Genomic DNA, 21,854 nt, shown 5'->3' with positions numbered 1-21,854 from the left:
GACAGTACCATCACCATATTAACTTGAGACCTTATAGCATTGAAGAGTCTCTTCAAAAGGCTTTTTCTGGAATAGCTCCATGCCTCATGGCAGGGAGCTCCTCTGGCCCAAAGAGGTAATTGAAATTCTTGGCTAATGGCCCTGCCATTGGCACCTCCAGCCTAAGGAGCCAACACTTAAGACACAATAAAAACAATGAGATTATGATTTGGCTGCTCCTTTGCTCTGATGGCTTCTAATGTTGTACATCACCTATCATCACCAGCAGCAACTTGGTTGAGTTATTAAAGCCAAAAAAAAAAAAAAAAAAAAAACCCAAACAAAACTTTTGCAGTATTTTTAAATGTTAGTATACTCATAACCAGGGGTTGCTTTTAGCAGTTCTGTGCTGTAAGTATACCTGTACATGAGTGAGTCAAGTCTCTGCTTTTACACTCACCTATGGATTTCTGTTTGAACTTTTAGGTCTGGTGCTCAAAGCCCTATATAAAAGTTTTCTCACACCATTTTGCAATCTGGTCATTCCTCCTCTCATATACCACATTCATTTCCAAGTCCCAGCTTTTCTTCCTGCTATCTTTGCTTCTTAGAAAATCCAAGTCCTGTGATGTCGAGTGCCGGTTGAGCGTTCAACTCCTGGTTTTGGCTCAGGTCATGGTCCCAAGCTTCTGGTATTATGTCCCATGTCAGGCTCTACACTGAGCAGACAATCTGTTTGGGATTTTCTCTCTCCCACAGCCTCTGCCCCCATTCCCCAACCCTGCCCACCATGCTCTCTCTTTCTCAAAAACAAAAAAAAAAAAAAAGAAGAAGAAGTCCATGCCCTCCCTCTTCACAATCCACACTTTACACTATCATTAAGGTTCTACTCAAGAACCATGTCTTCCCTGAGTAACCTCAGGCTGCAATATTTTAATTCTATACAGAACATATACACAATAGTAAGCCATGGCCGAGGAGTTCTGGACTCTGGAGCCAGACTGCCTGGGTTCAAATCCCGGCTCTGCTCTCTACCAGCTGCTAGTTACTTTACCTCTCCATGCTTCAGTTTCACCACATGTAAAATGGGATCATAAAAGGGGCTACTTGATAGGGGTGCTGTGAGAGTTAATATACGTAAAACACATAAAGAGTTTCTGGCACAAAGTAAATGCTATGTAATATAATTTTTATTATTACGACTAGATTTCACACATTTTGAATAACTCTTAGAACTCATTTGTTTTGTGCAGGTATTGTTTCCCCAAGCAAATAGCAAGGATCTTCACTATTTTCTATTTTTTTCATGTCTTGGCAAATAATTGGTTCTTAATAAATGCTTTTAATTAATGTATGAATTAAGTAAATAAGTAAAAAAAAATCAATGAATTAAGTAAATGAGTAAAAAAAAAAAAAATCAATGAATTACCATTCAGGCTCGACAGGAGGGAAAAGCAGGTATAAAGACCAATTTCATATAATTCTATAGGAAAGAGCCCAAATAAACTGACTTCTTTCATCTACCACATAACAGTTTACATACTTTCCAAGGGTGAATATTACACTGTAAGTTGTTCTGTAGGAGGATACCAGATCAGGAAAAATAAAATGAGAACAAAAAACAATCTAGTATCACTTCTATTATCGATGGGCATTTTCAACTTTAGGAAGAGTTGGTTCATAGGAAGCATCTAACTATGACATCCAAACACACTATATGGATGGTATATTTCTTTAGCTGTTCAGGAAGAAGAATCACATTTATTCAATGGGCTGAACCAAAAGATAGGAAAACAACAACACCAATGTACATGCAGAAATTAAACCATAGCTCTTTTTTTTTTAAGATTTTATTTATTCATGAAACACACAGAGAGAGAAAGGCAGAGACATAGGCAGAGGGAGAAGCAGGCTCCAGGCAGGGAGCCTGACGTGGGACTCGATCCCGAGACCAAGGATCATACCCTGAGCCAGGGGCAGGTGCTCAACCGCTGAGCCACCCAGGTGTCTCTAGCTCTTGTTTTTAACAATGTATTTCTTTTTTCTCCCTCCCCTTTTTTTTAAAAGGGGAGTAGGAATAGAGGGAGAGGGAGAGGGAGAGAGAGTATCCCAAGCAGGCCCCACATCCAGCATGGAGCCCGATGCAGGGCTAGATCACAGGACCCTGAGATCACAACCTGGGCTGACATTGAGAGTTGTACACTCAACTGACTGAGCCACCCAGGAGCCACAACAACATATTTCTTTTAAAAAATGTTTAGGGATCCCTGGGTGGCGCAGCGGTTTGGCGCCTGCCTTTGGCCCAGGGCACGATCCTGGAGACCCAGGATCGAATCCCACGTCGGGCTACCGGTGCATGGAGACTGCTTCTCCCTCTGCCTGTGTCTCTGCCTTTCTCTCTCTCTCTCTCTCTCTCTCTGTGTGACTATCATAAATAAATAAAAATTAAAATATATATATATATATAAAATGTTTAAAATCTTAAAAACACAGTATAATGTGATGTCAAGAGTTTGGCAAGTACCTAGAGAAAATCATCTTACTACCAGATGCCTCAATTTCAAATTGAGGAGTCTACTTCAGATCAGTAAGGGCCTGCCTGTCACTAGGTCATTAAAAGAACAGTAGCACAAAGTGGATGCAGCAGTGTCCACCCATGCCAGAGGTTGGATGACAAGGTAAAACCCAGAGGATGGTTCCTTGGATGGGGAGGGGACTCAAAGCACAGCCATCACATGGCTTCTTCCAAACAAACACCTGAAGGCAGGCAGCAGGAAATTACACCACAAGGTGAAAACCATTCTGATTCAGCAAAGACATTTATGATGTAAAAAAACAGAATAAGGGCCCTGCAGCTGCAGCCACTGATTTTCCCTTAATGTCTGGGTTTCTTTCTGAATCCTTGTAGGAAAATGTAAGAGTTGTGAATGAGAATTTGTAGTGAATTTATTGACACTATAGAGTTCAATACATAAGAATACGAAAATCCTCCCAAAATGTATATGAGTGACACCATGTTGAGAAGATATTACAGGATAGGTGAGAAAGTGAGAAATATGTGTGGAATAAAATGATTAAAATGTCCTTATTTCATTAACTAATCTTTTTACCTTTTTTTTATTGTGAGTTCTAAATATGTTCAGATGAAATCTATTTTTTTGGCCTTTAATCTTCTCAATAATGGGACATCTCATGAATGCTAAGCAATACAAATTTCCTGTAAAGCAACAAAGCTTCCTTAAGAAGTGCTCTGGAAGGAAAATTTGTCATAGTTTTGTTACATTTCTCTTCACCAAGTCAAACCAAATGCCAATGTCAAGTTGTACAGGAAGAGGGTTGTGACATAAAATTCCGCATTCCATTGAAGGTGAGATGACACATATATTGTGTTTTTCAGACCAAACATACTTCTTAGGGCACTTGCTGTTTGTGAATTGATACCAAGATGTACCACAACAGCAGTATGGGGTGGTGGGAAAGCTTGTAGTTTCTTAATGCTTTTGTACAGCCTTTGGAATTCATGTGCGGTCTAGAGCCATAGAATGGGCTGTTTACAATGCCTGAGGTGAAAATAAGGCAAAGGTGGGAATATAATTATTTTCTTTGCTCATCACAGGGAAGATAAGATCATCTATTTGCTCTATTTATCAAGCAGGATGGTCAAAGGCTCAATATCTAAGCTTCCTTGATGGACAAGGACATTGGTTTCATCCTGGTCCCTACTGATTTATGACATATCTCAAAAACAAAGTAAAATAATTCCCCTGCCTCACCCCAAAAATCTCAAACATTAACTCTAATGTCCCTTTTTCCAGAACATTAGGTAGTATGAAAGGCCATCAGAGAATGACAAAGACTTCCACTTTGATCAGTAGAATAACATAATCACAAGTACTTACTAAGCACTACGCTGGGTGCTTGAACTAGACAAATAAGACACAATTCCTGCTGCAAGAGAGCTTATAGTCTACTAAGATAAGCCTTCGGGTCTCAAATGGAACATGTGTGGCTAGCTGAAGCCTCATGTTCATAGCAGAGGATTTTTAAAAAAAGTCTTTCACCTGCTATGGTTCCCATAAGATAATCTGTTACTGTATGTCTTTGGGGATGAAATTATCTTCATACTACATGTAGCTGTCTGGCTCAAGCCTCATACATTTAATGAAAAAAAAAAAAGTCACTTCCAGGCTAGAATGACATATAGGTTTCTTTTGCTCAACTGAACTTTCCACAAGCACTGTGCAGACTCTCTGAATCTTAAAAACACAGTAGAATGTGATGTCAAGAGTTTGGCAAGTACCTAGAGAAAATCAACTAAACTTTAACTCAGCATTTTATTGCCTCCTCACAAAATGAACCGGAAGAAATACAGACATACAAACTTATTGATTTATAGCTTTCAAAATATTGTCTGTTTTTCTAGAATGTATTTGTTTTTAAGTGTTTCAAATTGTTACTTAACCCATATGGAAATACACTGTTAATGTTTCCAAAACATGAGAATCCCTCTAACTAGGGGAAAAAAGAGAGAATGGTTATAAAACTTGTGGAGAGGATCATTTTGTTTAATCCCCCTCTAGACTGTGAACAATTTGAGGTTGAGAAATGCCTTACTCATCTTTTTCACTTTGCATCTACTTTAAGGCCTGGGATGTGGCAGGTGCTCCAAAAACATTTGTTGAATGAATGGATGGATGAATGGATGTCTATATCTTGCAGAAGGAGGTAGTAAGTAAAGAAAGATGACAAAGGTAATAACTAAAGGAAGACGGGGAGAGGTTGAGGAGGGAGAAACATTTATACAGTCTGGGAAGTATCCAAGGATGTATGTGCAGGAAACAGTGGCAAGTGACACTGATAGGGTTGAATGACACTGATATAGTTGAATGAAGAGTCTCTCTGCAGCTACATTGGGAAGACATCTTTCTATTCTACCATGATGGGGGTTATTGTTCCACATTTTCTTTTATTTAGTTTTTGAAGGCCACACTAGCTCAAGCCCCATTAACACATCTCCATTTGGCCCCTATTACTTTATGGGTATAAAGAGGCATGCCTTCTGGAGTCGCCATGTGAGGCTAAGCAGTCTGCACACTGCACAATTCCAGGGAGCACCTTTCACATGCAGAACAATGTGTGGCACCCCAGTGCTCCCTTGATCTCCCTGGATGTATAACAGAATACACTTACAAATTTATAAACATGCTGAGAAATGCAATATGTTGGAAGATACTTTTAACTATTTTCTTTATCTGTTCCTTAAGACCAAATGATTCTTCCATTTCCCCCGGTTGTGAGAGTTATATTGTAAAAACACATGTGTGTTTTTGCTTGTGTGTTGCTTCCACATTCTCTCAGTGATTAAAGGAACCACTCCAGACTGGAGGAATGCTTGGGTTCTAATCTGGTTCCATCACTTAGTGTGTGATCTTGTGCAAGCTACTTAGTATCTCTGGACCTCAGTTTCCTTAGTTGTAAAACAGGACTAATAAGAGCTCCAACCATTTAGGGCTGACATTAGAAATAATTGAAATAATCTAGGTAAAGTGCTTAGCATGGTGATTGGAACACAGGGAGTTCTCATATGTATTAGCAACTAGGCTGCTAAAGTTATTATTATTGTCAGCACTGGACTACCAGGTTTGGCCTGCTGGGCTGAACTCCTCCTGAGCCCCTAGAACCTGGACTGCCCATGTAGGGCCTTCCCCTTTCCAATGAGCAGGCACGTGCCAACGTTCTTCCAAGGCTATTCATTCCATGAGAGTTAGTCAGAGCTGTGGGTTGATGTCTCACAAACATACACACACACTACATTCACACACACTTCCCCTCTACTACAAGAACTGCTAACAGCAATGCTATAAAATCAACATGTTGCTGGCCTTCCCCATCTCTTTTTTCCAATGAGTCCATTCAAACATAATTGGTGGATTTGAGAGGAAAATGAGAACCCAAAACATTTCATGGCTAACAGCAACAGAATGATGGTTTTTGGCAAAGGATGACCACCAGAAAGGAGAGTGTGTGTGTATGTTAGACTGTAAGTGTGTGTGGGGGATATGTAAGATCTGAAAAGGGACATGGATATCAGTGATCAAGTTGGTGTTGGGAGCATCTAAGGTTAGAGAGACAATTAGAGAGGGAGAACTCACTGGCAAGGTGAAGACCAGGGTCCAACAATAAGAACCAGGGGATCATAACACTTATTCTCTCATTTAATTATTTACTGGTTCATTTGACAAATTGTCATGGAATGCTGACTATGTACTGGGAAGTGTCTGATACAGGCAATCAGTAGAGAACAAGGGTCTCTACCTTCATGGAGCTTATAGTCTAATGCAGACAAGTAAGCACATTCTCAGTGAGAGGTTGTATCCTAGAAGTAAGTGCACAGCATTATGGAGGGCAGAGGTGGAGTACAGTCTGATGAAGTGTTTTAGAGAGAATCTTGTGCTTTCTGGTAACAATAGTGTGGCTGGGGTGCATGATGGGAATGGCGCAAGATGAGGGCAAAGAAATAAACAGGAGCCATACCCTAAAGGACTTCTTAGAATAGTAAGTTAAAGAACTTGTTCTTGATTTGGAGAGCACTCTGCTGTGTAGGACTTACATATTACTCAGATCTCAAGGACTGGCATCCAGGGAGGGGAACCGAGTGGCCATTCTCTTAAAAATGACATAGTACATATGAAGAAAATCCAGATGAGAATATTTATGGGACAGTCTTTCCTCCCTTGTGTTGTTATAAGAGTTGAAGGACTGTCCCTGCCTACGGTGGAGCATTCTCCAAAGACGAGTGAACCTCTTCAGCCCTTCCCAGCACATCTCCCACTTTAGAGCAAAACTTGTGGCAGCCCACATGTTTCCTGTGGGTAAGTTTCATTAAGCTGTAAAGAAGAAAAGGAAGCCTATCATTTATTAGCTTCCTGTCACCATGTTCCTATTCCTCAGCCTGGCCTTCAAGATCATCTATCCTCTTCCACCTGTACTCATACAACTTCCCTGCAAGGATTCTCTCTTCCAGTTTAAATGATTCTCGAACACTCCATGAACTTCCCTGCTCTAGTGCCTCTGCTCTTTGTCCTTTAAAGGCTTAGCCTGTCTCAGACTCAGTTACTACATTTGTAAATTGGTGGTAATAATACCTTTATTCATGGATCATGTGTCTAAAAGTACATAGCACAGTCCCTGGCATGAAAACATTGCTCAACACATGTTTGTGAGCAGTTGCCAGCCTTAGGTTCTACATCCTTGTCCATGTGTCACTAACTTCAATATTGAAATGTTTTCAGACTTGGGTATGAGATCAGTGCTGGGAGCTGGAATAGATTGGAAAGGGCATGCCTGGCAATGAACATGAAAAGAAATGAAAACCAAAACTAAAAATACAACAAATGAAAATGAAAACAAAAAACCATGCCTGCATCCTCATTTGGCCTAAGCCTACCATTTACTTTGTAAAGCCTACCTTTGACTTTTGCCTCCTACTCTGGGTTATAAACATTCGTCTTTTTGTAATTCTCTTTCATCTACCCTATGTGCCACTTGTTTTTCACTTACTTCATATCTTTTGTAACATCATTGATATATCAGTGTAAATTTTTTGACTTTTAGGACTGTTATGAGAATTAAGTCAAGCTACATATGGAAGGAGTCAAATGCCTGGCACATACATTTAAGCTTTATTGTTTTTAATAGTGATAATGATGACCATAGAAGTCTCTTAAATTCAGGGACTAAGTCTCTAAGAGTTCTAAGAATCTCTTTCCCGCTTGTTGGCTCGGTGAAGAATAATAATAGCAATAATGATGACTACTGCCTATTGAATGACCACATGACTGGAACTGTTCTGGGTACTATACATGCCTTAACTCATTTCTGCTCATGATAAACCTTGAGGTAGGCTCTATTAGTATTACACAATATCATATTGTAGAAATAAGACAACTGAGGCAACCAAAGATAACTAGCCAAGTTTTGCAGTTGGGAAGCAGGAGAGTCAGAATCTGAACCAGTTGGGCTAGCCCTGCAGCTCGTGTACTGAGTACTGCACTGTATTCACTCTCTGATCAAGTTCTATTCATGCAGGCCCAACTCACATAGACCTCCTCTCCAACTTCTCAAACAGAGTTGGCTGAGCTACTCCACCTTCTATACTCCCATAGCACTTTGAATATATCTCCCCTATAGCAATGTTTATGTGTGTATTTATCTGTATGTGAGTTTCTTAAGGAAGAACATGTAAATTACTCACTATTGTATACTTAGCATAGGGCTTAGCAGAATTTGATAGGCAAAAATAGATGCTGAAATTCGGGATCCCTGGGTGGCGCAGCGGTTTGGCGCCTGCCTTTGGCCAAGGGCGCGATCCTGGAGACCCGGGATCGAATCCCACATCGGGCTCCCGGTGCATGGAGCCTGCTTCTTCCTCTGCCTATGTCTCTGCCTCTCTCTCTTTCTCTCTCTGTGACTATCATAAATAAATAAAAAAATTTAAAAAATTAGATTTAAAAAAAAATAGATGCTGAAATTTAATTGCACTAGTAGGACCTCAGTAAGACTTGATGTTCATGATGGTGGGAGTTACAAGAGATCAAACATGGTTGAATGGAAGTTTCAAATGACAAGAAACACAGTGCTAAATTATTGGCTATATGGTTTTATAATATTGTTATTGTCATATTCTGGGTTGGAGTAACTAAAGTGACTTTTTTTTTAAAGATTTTATTTATTTATTCATGAGAGACACAGAGAAAGAGACAGAGACATAGAGGAAGAAGCTGGCTCCTTTGGGGAGCCCAATGCAGGACTCCATCCCAGGACCCCAGGATCACACCTTGAGCCAAAGGCAGACACTCAACCACTGAGCCACCCAGGCATCGCTAAAGTGACTCCTATCTAAGATGTCTCATTACCCAGAGGCCTCCAAGTCCCTTTTAGTTACATGTCTTTCCACCTCATCCCTACTGAGAAGTATCAGCTCATGGCAGATGTGGCTGCCCAGAGAAAACCACAGAAGAAGTAAGGGATGTGGTGAAACTTATGCCACTTAGCAGCAATAATGAATACATCACTAGGGGTTGCACAAATAAGCCAAAAGAATGACTGAAGGAGCTCCACACCAATGTGAGCCAAGAATCCATATTTTATTACAACAATTGCCTTCTGTTGTGCTTTAAAATTTATAATCTCTCTCTTCCATTATTTCATCTGATTCTTACAATAATTCACTGGAGTAGGCAGGACAAGTTCAGGGAAAGGAAGAGACTTGCCTAACGTTCATGGCCAGTGAGAGATGGAATCAGGACAAGGACATGATTTCCATACAACATGCCAAACAAGATGGTCAGAGTAACTAATTCACTGTTGGGAGGTTCCTGTCCCTGGTGTGCACAGATCTGTATCCTCAAGGCTCTGAAGACAAGGAAGATGTTTCAGATGAAGGAAAATGGAAATACTGAGCACTAGGTCAAGAGACAATATGCTGAGGGCTGAAGAAAAGATGGAGTTTATGAGTTTAAGGGTGAGGGGATATACTGGGTGATGCTTACTTATGGAGACCACGAAAAAGAGCTCTGTCATAGAAGGAGGTCATATGTCGAATTTTACAGGATAAAAAAATTTTAAAAGCACTCTGCTTTAGAAAAATAGATGAGAGGGGATCCCTGGGTGGCTCAGTAGTTTAGCGCCTGCCTTCGGCCCAGAGCATGATCCTGGAGTCCTGGGATCAAGTCCCGCATCAATTAAGTGACCTTAATTCGTTTCCCTCCGAATGTTTACTTTACATTGTCTCTGGATCTGAAAATTCAAATTCAAATTCGGGCATGGAGCCTGCTTCTCCCTGTGCCTGTGTCTCTGCCTCTCTCTCTCTCTTTCTCTCTCTCTGTGTCTCTCATGAATAAATAAAATATTTTTTTAAAAAAGAAAAATAGTTGAGATAGGCATGTGTAAGGCTAGAAGCCAGAGGAATTTTCAGCTGGTGTGAATGGCCTTGGCCAACCACATTATGTTTAATGTTCACATGTGTGCTTTTCAAGAACTCTTCTTTCTCTATGACAATGCTAAAAGATACATCAGATTCTTTTTTTGTTGTTGTTGTTTATTGTTTTTATTTATTTTTTTGTATTTTTTTTATTTTATTGGAGTTCGATTTGCCAACAGAGTCTTTGTGCCTGTGCCCCCCTACCTCCCCGGCACCCTCCCACTCCCCGCCCCCCATCTCAGTTCCCTGTTCCCATCTGTATTGGGCTTACTGTCAAATCTATTGGAATACAGAGAAATTCAGAAGGTGGAAATGATCAGAATGCCTCCTTTGATACTGGCACATAAGCTTGCCTTGTGTTTCCTAATGCTCTGTCCCTGTGGTTCCTACAAACTCTGGTGTCAGAGACTCTTCCTTCGGACAATCCTCCTGGGTTTTGAGTGCCAAGCTGGCCCTGATCTTCGAATTATTTTGATTCCCTTTATCTCTCATATGTTGGCTGCTCCGTATCTCTCATATGCTGGTCTCTCCACTGTTGACCATAGGACTCAAGCAGGACTTGCTTTGGCTCATGGTCACAGTTGTTTGCTACCAACTGCCTGGTGCTGACCGGGATCTTCAATATACATCTACTCTCTTAAAGAATGTATGACCCTACCAGAAACTGGCTGATAAAGGATAATTTTGGGAATACCTACTGATAGGTTCATGTTTGCAAAGATACAGCTCATAACCATGAGCTCTTGCTGGTTGAGACAGAGACAGAGAAGAGAAAGTTCCAGGCATCTGCAAATGAAAAATGAGGCAGAGACATAGCAAATTCCAAAGTACAGCTGAAGGCACTGTTGTTTGGGCAGCTGAATCACATTAAAAAATCATGTGAAAGCTCTGTATTCCTGCCACTGCAATGAAGAGGGAAAGCAAAAGTCTGAGGGTTTCACAAAGGAAATATTTTGTGACCAGAAGACTTAAAGTTCTGTAAAATCTCATGAAAATGGAAACAGTTTGATGGGTACCCAGCAAGCCTGTAAATTAAGCCAGCATAGGGAGGTCACGAAGGGAAATTCCATCCTCCTCAGCCAGGGAGCACCTGTAGGAGGAAGTCAGAGTCAGGTGGGCCCCCTCAGCTGATGCAAGACCAAAGACCTGATGCACAAGGAGTGCAGACAAAGCTGTCTTTATATTCATAGCCTGCCTTTTACAAAAATCATTTCATGTCAATAGATAATTGACCTTAATTCTTTTCCTCCAAATGTTTACATTGTCTCTGGATCTTAAAATTAAAATTCAAGTCATATTTAAAAATTAAATTAAGTAATAAATCTTAAGAATTAAATTTAAGCCATTCTCAGTAATGAACTAGAATTAATTGAAGTGTTCCTGGTAGTCATTTTGAGAGGGTGGTGGGTATCATCTCTCTAGACTAAAAAGGGTTATTTTAATAGACTTCATAGTGTGATTAAAAAAAATCCAAACCTCATAAAAGCAATGGGTTTGCATTAATTTTAGTAATACAAAATCCATATATATCTAAAAAAATACAGACTTTTTTCTAGGGTAGTTTTAAAGCTTCTGTGAATATTTATATTCTGTTTTTGGAAATATACTGTTCCATGCTTGGAATTCTTTGGGCCAATAAACTCCAGAGCACGTCCAGAAAAGGGAACTAGAAAGGCCAAGTGTGAGGGAGAATTATTGCACCTTTCGGTTGGAAAAGATGAAGGCTGAAGGCAGAGAGACTGATGTTTACCAAACCGAAAGGGTACGGCTGGGAGAACACATCAAGAACCATCCCCCAAAATTAATCAAAGGTAGCTTTTGCGTAAATGAAAGAAAGCATGAAGTCACACAATGGCTACTAATTCTCTGGAAACCTATCCAAAGAGATGTTCCAATTTAAAAAAAAAAAAAAAAAAGGCTGAAGAGGATGATGAATTTAACAATAACTATTGTGGGATTCTGGGAATGCCTCATAGAAAGTAACCTTATACCCCCTCGCCTTCTTCCCCTACAACAAATTATTCCTAGGTATTTTAGAGTCAGACTAAGTGAGAAAGACAACCAGGCCTGTGGTCTGAACCATAAATGGAGATTCTTTGTTTTGTTTTGTTTCATTTTTTTAGAGAATGACAGTTTTGGAAAGTGGCCTCTACCTTGCCTACTGTAAGGTAAAGGGGTCCACACTCCTGAATTTAATAACTTGGGTATAAAAAATTCAAGACATGGGGACTTTCTTCATTACCATGACTTGAATATAAAAGGCCAGCATGAGCCTGGTTCAGCAGTAGCATCCTGAGAATTTAGTATGCCACCAGAGTTTCATTAATACAGTTTATGCCTAATGTACAATTCCATTCCATGGCTTCCCTGAGATCTGGCTCCTCACAATACTTACTTATTTATAAAGTATTTACAAAGGGTAGCAAATCAATGAAGGAGGAGAGAATGCCTATTTTACCTCAAGACATTTCCTTTTCACCAACCCTCCCTCCCTTCTTCTCCCTCGTCCCATACAGGCAGAGGGGTCTGTTCTAAAGGCACAGCAGGGCATTGACAGGAAATAATTCCAGGGGGTGCTCCCCTCAGAATCCCAACACCCCAGGTCACCTTATTGGCCTATTAGACCCGCTCTCCTTCTAGAGAGTGACTAGTTATGAGCCCCAGCAAGAGCATGTGAAAGCACCAACAGAAAACACAATAACCCATAAACTTGCTGTGTACTCCCTAGTCTGTCTTGACTAGAACCCTATCCACAGAAATAATCTTCCTCAGAAATAAAAGGGAAATAACCTCATTTGTAATTCCCAGCTGTGTCCATAATAAAAGTAAGGGTCAATGTGTAGGTAGATCCCTCCGTGAGATGATTTTTTTTTTTTTTTTTGGTGAAGGAGGGCTGGCTACGGAAGAATCATATAAAATAACTGAAGAATATGAAAAAAATGAGTCTATCTCTCTCCAAAAATTTACTATTAAATTTCAAATAGGTCTGTGAGCCTTTGACTCTTCAACTGTGTATTGAAATGGAACAAAAGGACTCCAAGGAGACAGCATGCAGCTTAGTTGATGGAAAGTAAAAACTCTTTGAAATTAAAGAGCTCCCTTTAAGGCCTTGGGATTCTGAATTCAACTACGTTCTCTTTTCAACCACCTAAGACATTTGTTTTTAATAAGTCTGTCTTTACAAAGTAAACAATTTAAAAAAGAACCTCAAAACTGTGTTTCTGACCAGCAAAATAAGTACAGATTCCAGATGTTTTTCATTTTTCTATGCCACTAATTCAAAGTCAGAAATGTCTTGTTTATTGGACATTTATTTAATCCTAATATTTTACATTCCTCTCTTTTAAGAATCTCCTTTCCTATCTCTGTATCCCTTCTCTCGCCACAGTCATCTCTGCAGTCATTTGTCATAGATGGAACTGGAACTTTGCAGCAGATTCTCTCTAAGAAATATTTAAACTTATGCCAAAATGAGATTTCATAATCATATATAGCTTTTTTTATTTATATGAACATCTATATGAAATATTAGGGAAATTTCTTTCTCCTGAAATCTTTAAAAATTGGATATATGCTGGACTTGGTAAGCTGAATAGAGGTTAGTGAGGTAAATCACTTTTCAGGGTACTCTTCTGACCCTCTGACCTTATGCCTGCACTTGGGTCATCTTGCTGTCCTTCTGGATTTTGCTCTAAGGGTTGATGGGTATTAGAGGAACTAATTGCAAATATTATTCAGTGCTCTCCTAGCCCTACAGGTGGGTGATGGATGATGGATTTCTGTAATTTATCATGTTCTTAATTCTACATGGCTCCATGTTGGAGTTCCAGCAGTAGCTAAGGAATTAAAAGAGCAGAGAGCTGACAACAACAGCAAATCTCCATGGAAAATAAAATGTAGTAGTGGTTGGAATCAGAGACACTTGATCTCTTCCCTATGTGCTTGTTTTCAGTGGGATGAGGTAAGGTGACATTTTTAAATTTACAATTCTATTAATAAAGTTATTTTTTATTATAGCTAGTATTTATTGAGCTAGGCACTGCGCTAAGTGCACCTGAATTACCTTCATTATTTCTTACAACAATACTAACAAGTAGATTATCATTGTCTCCATTCTACAGATGAAGAAACAGTCTCAGAGACTCTAATATGTATTTTCTCATGAAATAGGCATGCTATAGAGAAGAGATCATATACACCTTTGCAAAGGAGGGGTATCTTGAGCAAAGGCATTTTGGGGGCAGCATTTAGTAATCATTTCAGAATAACAGCATAATTCATAGGTTTAGCAGACAACTCATAGGTATTCACAGGGTTACACCAAATTATATTAAGGTTGGAGGTGAAATGACCACTGGGAAGCTATCAAGACTGGCTTCCAGAATTGGAGATAACAAATACTATGTAGACCTCAAACATATCCTAAATATTACAAGAGAATATGAACTCCTTTTGGACAACACAGTCCTTTGCAAATGACTTCAGAGGTGACAATTCAACACTTCTAGCCCACATGAAATTATTAACTTGTGAAGAGAATGTCCTACAGATATTAGATATAAAAGGCAACCATCTTAGAAGTTGGGCACCCCTTTAAAGGTGTGTCTTATGTGACTATAGAAGCTTTCCTTCCAAAGGCTAAAAAGGGATTTAAATCACTTAATTAGTTGACAACCTCTACTGCATACCTAGTTTTGATGGAGTCCCATATCAGATGTCACTTAAATTGTCATAAAGAGTAATAACAGGTTTTTAATGCAGTATGATCTTATGAAGTACAGTTCAGCTTGCTAAATAAGTAATAGATGAACGTGCAGGAAGGAGGAAAAATCAGTGGAGAAAAGGAAGAAAAAAGAGACATCAAATATATCAAAGTCCATCAATCTAGAGGAGATATTTTTTTGTTCTTGTGTTCCACAAAACCTATCTAAAGCAGTGATTTTCAGACTTGTGTGTGCATCTGAATCACCTAGAAAGTTTGTTAAAGCACAAGGAAGGGCCCGAGAGTTTGCATTGCTCTGTTCCCAGTTGGCACTGATGCTGTTGGTCTGGGGACCATACTTTCAGAACCACTGAAATAACAGGAGATCCTGTTGGACCTTTCCCAGTTTACATTCTAGGTATTTGTCCAGAGCGGACACATTTTTAGATTTTCTCAACTTGGATGCTTTTGAAATAAGACTTTCAGGTTCATATTTAGTAATTCTTACCTGATGAAATTCGGTAACTTCTCAACCAGAAGAGACTTCATGAGAAAAAACTGGATGTAAAGGCTGTGGAGAGAACGATGTGGCAATCAAGAAAGGAAATAGAAATTACTCTATCATTACGATTAACTAACTTTTAGATAAGCACCATTATCCCAAAGATATATTCATTGCATTTTCTACATTGCTTTTTATACAAATTTGGGTATGAAGAAGATGCAATTGGATCAACACAGTGACAAGTAAAAAAGGAAATTTCATGATTTAGAATAAATTTTATTGAACAGAAGGTGATAATTATATTAGAGATACAACTAAATATCCTAAACAGCAGTAATGTTTATTTTGACCCAAGTATTGTTTGCCTAAGGTAAGGCATTATTTTCAGTAACAAAATAATAATAATAATTATTATTATTATTATTAATTTTGCGTTACAAAATCTACTTCCTAATGTAACGATGTGGTCTATTTATTTTCTTGATTCCTAAAAAATATGCAGGAAATTATAAGAATCATAAAGAAGTATCTGAGAGGCATATATGTGTGATGTTTGTGAAAATAAGGAGTATGGAGAGAGAGCTTTCTCAGTAAAAGCACATTGTGCATATTTTATCAATATTTCCAAATAAGGAAGAAAATACAATGCTTTTCTTTGGTCAGGCAGTCAGTCATTTCATACCAGAAATGGTCCCTTCACTTTAACCTTTGGATTCCCTACCACATAGAGCTCAGTGGATTTAGGAATCCACAGCGGTATTGTTTTCACATGTCTTGACTTTCAAATGATGTTGGCCAGTTCAAACTGAACACTATGCCCACTCCCAGACACATTCGTGGTTGGTCTGGCACACATGCCCAGCTGTTCTGACTTTGTAGCCCGCTCTTGGCACTGCAGAGATAACTTTGTCTAGCACACTGCAAAGCTTGCTTTGGTGAGATCCATTGCTTGGCCACTCAACCTCACTCCCAGATAGGGACAAATATAGTGGTCAGTTATTTCTAGAGCTTCAGTTCTGGGTCTACTTCTCCTTTCTCCACTTCTCATTTCTGGACTAAGGCTGGTTATAGCTCATGCTTTTGCTGCTTCAAATGACTCCAAGGTAGCCCAAGAAGTTCTGACTTGTCAATGTGAAATATGAATTTGACTTTCTCTAAGTGAGCGTACCATTCTCTTACTGCCTAAATCAACCCACCAATGGAGGGTTTCCTGCAGACAAAAGGTGGCTCAGAAAAATTTTTCAAAGTTAGGATTTACAAAGGACCACATCACCTCCATGGGACTATATACATCCTACATTTTAAATCTAGAAAAGATATGATGAACTCATAGCTATTTTTTTACCAACTGCTTCTTCTTAAACATTTATGGAAAGCCAGTGTTTCTTAGCTCAGCAGGGCACAGTACCTGCAGACTTGGATTTGTTAGCTTATCTAGTCTAGAAATTCAGGAACTTCAAGACACTAAACTCATCTCTAGTATAACTAAGTGTGTGTCAGCAAAGGTTATTCTCTTTTCCTTTTATTGAAAAAAAAAACTACAAATATTTTTTGAACTTTGAAGTAGACATAGAAGAAGTATTAGATATGATTTTTGCCCTAGAATTGTTTATAATGAGACCTGAATGTAAGACCTGCACATGTGAAATAATTAGAAACAAAGAGAGAAAGGACAGGGTTTATTTGGCATGAATTGTGAAGTCGGACCATACAGATGTATGATGTCAGAGAGTTGGGGACAGCTTTAGGAAAGAAGTGATTAAAGTAGACTAAAGGATGCATATGGTTTGTATAAAAAGATGGGTGGTCTTTCTCCACGTTTTATTCTGAAAACGAATGCCCTAGTTTATACAATTTAATACCACCACTAAATATCTTTGTACATGTCTGGAAACCTCAAACTAGTCACCAGTGGGTGGGCCAAATAACTTTTTATTTGACCATCACTTGCAATGTTTTAAAACAAATTTGAATCAGTTGCCAACATTAGCAAGTTGAATGATTTTGCATTAGAATGTATGGACTTGTATTTTCTCTTAAAGAAAATTGGACAGTCTGTCAAAACCTGGCATATATTTCTGCATAGTAACAATGAATTAGAAATGAGTAAAACCCACCCCCATTGGATGGGGCACTAACTATCCGATCTCCACTGCCCAAACAAATCCCCATTACTTCTCTCCCCTAACATGCTTTGCTCATGTCTGTCACCTATCTGGCCCCTGTGAGCATCTGAGCTTGTGAGCTCTGCTGTACATTAACAGGGCCTCCTGCATGGGGCAGGTGTGACAAATGCTCCACTTCAACCAACTCAGTCACAATAAGTGATCCTGTCCTCTCCAGCTCACTTTTGCAAGGGTAAGCCATTCACACATGGAAGGACGCTTTGTAAAATATTGTTCTCAATCTACGGAGGAAAATATCATGGAGAACATATGTGAAGAGTTGAATTTTCAATTCTGTAAATACCTTGGTGATTGTGACTCAAAATGCACACTCTATAGTGGAGGTTACCAGGTTGTGTTTACATACAAGGGATGGATGTTCCATTAACTACGTCAGTTCACTTAATGTAGGCAGATCCATGCAAAGCACATTTTACATATGAAAGTTTGGAGTGAGGTGGCAGATGAGTTAAGGTTGATCATTCTGTCTTTTAGAAAATTTACCTATTTTACAAAGAATATTACTTAGACAGAGTTGTTCTTATATATTTGGAATTGAGTCGAATTTGCCTGTAAAGCAGCCCTGTGTGTCCTAAAGTGGGGCACTTCTGCGTGCCTATTTGCTCTAGACAATCAATTCCTTCTTGTCTGCTTTGAGGAAATGTACGGGAGCGTCCAATGGGCAGGCAACACAAGCCGAATGTGTTAGATTTAGAATGAGTTTCACAATCGTATTGGAGCACTCACTCATTTGTTCACTTGGCCATCTCCAACGTATTTATTTGTTTAGCCTAGCCCTGTGGGCTTTCTTGGCCTTTACATTAACTAGCTCTGTGAACTTTTCCAATCTATTTTTCTCTCCTAGTTTTGGTTCCTCGAATGAGGGAGTCATATTAAATTATCTCTGAGATCCCTAAAGATGAAACATGCCAAGCTCTCTGAAGAAGGTGCCTAGACTACAGTGAGACAATCTGCTCTGCCTTAGGAATTGGGCTGCAATCCTTTGCATGTAGATACCTCTGTCTAGGGGCACCTGAGTGGCTCAGTGGTTGAGCATTTGCCTTTGGCTCAGGTCCTGATCCCAGAGTCCTGGGATCAAGTCCTGCATCAGGCTCCCTGTGGGGGACTCTGTCTATGTCGCTGCCTCCCTCTCAGTGTCTCTCATGAAAAAAAAAATAAAATCTTTAAACAATATTCATACATATATATATGAATGAATGTACATACATGTATATGTACACATTATATATCATATGCATACTGTATACATATTTATATCATATACATTTACTGTACACACACTGTTTTTTAGGGAGGGAGAGAGAAAGAGAGATACAAAGAGAAAGGAGGGGTAGTGGAAGAGAGAGAGAGAGAATCTTAAGCAGGCTTCATGCCCAGTGTGGAGCCCAACATGGGGCTCAAACTCACAACCCTGAGATCATGACCTGAGCAGATGCTTAACCTGCTGAGCCACCTGGGTACCCCTGGACACACATATATTATTTTGTAAACTTCTTACTTCACTTAATATGTTATAGAATTTTTTCTACTCCAGTAAATATGGAATTTCACATAATTTGTAGTGAATGTATTTTTCTTCATCACCAGCATCTTATAATCTATTTAACCAATTCTCTATAACTGGGCATTTAGACTTTTTTTTCCTATTCCTGATGCAGTTGGTGGAAAAGATTTTTTTAAAACTTCTAGAAGAATTCCACAAGGCAGAAGAGGCAAAAATGGATTGCCCTTCATGAAAGACACACACACACACACACACACACACACACACAACCCCAGCCATTCTGACATTCTAGGTACAGGAGAAAAGAAGGGATGCTGGGGAGGATCTGAGTTTCCGAGGGCCTGAGACTAGGCAGGAATCTGCATGTTAGAGGAAAACAGGTTTCTAAGAAATTCCCAAGGACTTTTAAAACCAAGACAATCTGTAATCTAATACTGGCCATCTACTGTGCCATGCTGCGACATAACTTTCTCCTGTGACCAACTGTTTTTGGTCAGAGACTTTAGGAGGGAAGTTAAAATAAATAATAGGCTGTGTTACACATTTGAATTGGCAAATGGCAAAGACACAAGCTGTAGGATAATATGTAAGTGTAATAAAAGAATGCCATGCCATTCAGGAAATAGAATAAGAGGAATGTTACTCCTCTGAGAATCCTTGGCAATGAGGCATCATGAGCTTCCCTCTACAGTGGGAAGATGGTCTGAGACATTTCACTAAATACTAAAGTTAGAATGACTGCACGAACCCGGAGTGTTTGGATATGCCCAGGCAGCTAACACAACACTGAAATTAAAATCTTTACATGATTGACTAAATTCCAAATTTAGTTTTGGAATTTGGAATTTCAAATTTCCAAATTAGAAGTAGAACGCACATACTTTTCTATACCCTTCTCCCTCATAGCTTTTCCTTCAGCCATTTTCCCTTCCTTTTGTTTTCTCCTTTCTTCTCTTAACTAAATAAGATACTTTTGCATTGGGTGATCCATTTATACTACACAAGACTCAAAAGTTACAAAAGGATATGGAGAACAGGCCGAATCATGCCTACTTAAGCCTACCTTGCTCTTCACTGGAGTCAATGAATGTTATCTCGTTGTATATTCTTCTAGACGTTCTAAGCACACATGGCACGTATGAATAAGAGCCCCTCCCATTCTGTTTCCACAAATGGCTACATACTCGACAAAGAGTTTTTGGCCTGCCTTCCCCATTTAACACATCTCAGCAATTGTTCCATGTTCATACACACCGAGCTGTCCAACGACTGCATTTGTAATCCAGTCCAAGTAAAGACATATAATTTATCTAGCCATTCCTTTTGTGATGGAAGTTAAAGTTGTTTGGTTCTTCCCCCCTTCTCCAAACAATTCTACAGCAGTCTTGGACATAAGTTTTTTCATTATGTGTAAATATATCTATGTATCTGATAAATTCCTAGGAATAGAATCTATGAGTCACATTGTATGTATATTTAAACTCCTGATAGATATGGTTAATTATCCTCCTAAGAGGTTGTACCAATTTGCACATCTACTACAAATGTAGGAGTGTATTCCTTTCCTTATAAGCTAATCTAAATAGTATTACTGATTTTCAGTGTGCCTGGGTGGCTCAGTTGGTTAAGCGTCTGCCTTCAGCTCATGTCATGATGCCAGGGTCCTGGGATTAAGCCCCATGTTGGGCTCCTTGCTCTGAGGGGAGCCTGCTTCTCCTGCCTCTGCCTCTCTCACTCTCCCTCTCTCTTCTCTATCTCTCATGAATAAATAAAATCTTCAAAAAAATAAAAAAATAGTGTTACTGATTTTTAAATCTTTGCTCATCTCATAACTGAAAATTTCTATGCCATTTTAATTTGTATTTTCTTATAATATAAGTGAAATATAACATTTAATAGGCCTTTAATTCCTATTTATTTGTTCATTTTTACTTTGTATTATTTGTTTCTTTCCTTTTGATTCATTGAAGTTCTCTATATATTATAGAAATTAGTTCTTTTACTATATAATATATGGTAAACATTTCACCTGCTTTGGCTTTTAACATTGTACATGTGTATTTCTCTTAAATAGAAAATTTTATTTTTGAGTAGTGAATTTACTGACTTTTTTGTTTATACCTTCTATTTATTATTTGGGGTTTTTTTGGGGGGGTCCTTATTTTTACTCTTCAAGAATTAAAAAAATAACCCAACTCTATTCATATTTTCTTCCAGTACATTTACGGTTGCATTTTTACATTTAAGTCTTTGGATCTATCTGGAACTTATTTTGGTATACTCTTCTCCTCACATTTCCCTTCTCCTCTTTTAGGTTTAGGCAAGTTGCCAAGAGCTTTAATGGCCTGTGTGCAGCCCTTTCCTCTCTGGCACACTTCTTCACTAAGAGACCCAAGCAGAGAATGAGCTGATCTGAGTCTTGGCTGAAAGGCGATGTGGGGCATTGAGATTAGAGGGAAGTGAGGCTGGGAATAGGACAGGCTCAGAAGTCTTCATGCACTTTTCCCCAGAAGAGTCAACAGCTGCTGATTTAAAGTTTGAGAATTGAAATTTCTGGATTCCTGGGTGTATTCTTCAAGCTTTACTGATTAAACTGCTTTCTCTATGAATTTCTCCACAGAGGAGAGACTATGTGGAAATGAGATGGGATTAGAGAGAAAACAGTTTGGATATTAAATAGGAACTTACTGACAGAGAAACCTACAATATGTTGGAAAGCCACGTGTCTTAAAAGATATAGTTGAAAACTTGCCCTGGAATAGGAGTCCTTAAAATCCTTTACTTTATGGTTTTGCCAGCTTTCCATCAGAAAACATACAATTTTAATACAGAGGTATCATGTGCATTATTATCTATATGCCTAATACATTAATATGAGGTTGCAGAGGATGCCTGGGTGGCTCAGTTGGTTAAGCATCTGACTTGGGCTCAGGTCATGATCTAAAAGTCCTGGGATCGAGCCTTGCAACAGGCTCCATGCTCAGCGGGGAGTCTGC

At 39.1% G+C, this 21,854-nt stretch overlaps 1 protein-coding gene across 1 annotated transcript in view; it reads right to left on the bottom strand.

Moving 5' to 3' along the window:
- Positions 1 to 21,854, bottom strand: part of FRMD6 (FERM domain containing 6) — a 232,166-nt gene that overhangs the window by 139,965 nt on the left and 70,347 nt on the right. The window contains exon 3 of the mRNA XM_038544706.1: positions 15,172 to 15,234. The gene's annotated coding sequence lies outside the window, so the exon portion shown is untranslated. The remainder of the gene's footprint in view (positions 1 to 15,171; positions 15,235 to 21,854) is intronic.

Source organism: Canis lupus, chromosome 8 (assembly GCF_011100685.1).
Source record: "Canis lupus familiaris isolate Mischka breed German Shepherd chromosome 8, alternate assembly UU_Cfam_GSD_1.0, whole genome shotgun sequence".
Lineage (NCBI taxonomy): Eukaryota > Metazoa > Chordata > Mammalia > Carnivora > Canidae > Canis > Canis lupus.
Note: the sequence above shows the minus strand (reverse complement) of the source record. Positions and strands in the feature narration are given on the sequence as shown.